This window comes from Aquarana catesbeiana, linkage group LG06 (genome assembly GCF_042186555.1).
Source record: "Aquarana catesbeiana isolate 2022-GZ linkage group LG06, ASM4218655v1, whole genome shotgun sequence".
Taxonomy (NCBI): Eukaryota; Metazoa; Chordata; class Amphibia; order Anura; family Ranidae; genus Aquarana; species Aquarana catesbeiana.
In genome coordinates, this window is record NC_133329.1 from 412060738 (window position 1) to 412061598 (window position 861).

An 861-nucleotide genomic window follows, 5' to 3' on the forward strand; every position below is an offset into this window, starting at 1 on the left:
ATACGAGACAGACACGCCCCTACATAATCTTCACCCGCCCCTCCGGGAGAGAATGCGAGCTGGCCACGCCCCCAGATCCCGCCCACTATATAATCCTCACCCGCCCCTCCGGGAGAGAATGCGAGACGGCCACGCCCCTGGATCCCGCCCACTATATAATCCTCACCCGCCCCCCAAGAGAGAATGCGAGCCGGCCACGCCCCCGGATCCCGCCCACTATATAATCCTCACCCGCCCCTCTGAGAGGAAATGCGAGAAATCCACGCCCTCCGATCCCGCCTCTACCATAATCCTCACCCGCCCGATCTTCACAGACCCGCCCCCTATCTCCGCCCCCATCATAATCCTAATCCGTCCCCTCTGAGAGGGAACGTGAGAACCTCCTAACCAGCGCCGCCCCGATACCGCCATCGCTCCGCCCCCTCCATAATCCCTCTTCCTCCCCTACGAGGGGTAACAGGGAGACCCTCTGGAGCAGCCCCGCCCACATCCGTCCTCTACGTTATCCCCGCCCACACCATAATCCTCAACCCAGCCCCCCGACAGACGGTGTGAGCCGGCCCCGCCCACAACACATTGTTAACTCCTTCTTGACTGCAGTCCTGTATATTCTGCCCCCCCACAAAGTGCACTGACCCCCCCATAATGTATACTGACCCCCCCCATAATATATACTAATCCCCCCATAATGTGTACTGACCCCCCCATAATGTATACTGACCCCCCCATAATGTGCACTGACCCCCCCCCATAATGTATACTGACCCCCCCCATAATGTATACTGACCCCCCCATAATGTGCACTGACCCCCCCCCATAATGTGTACTGACCCCCCCATAATGTATACTGACCCCCCCATA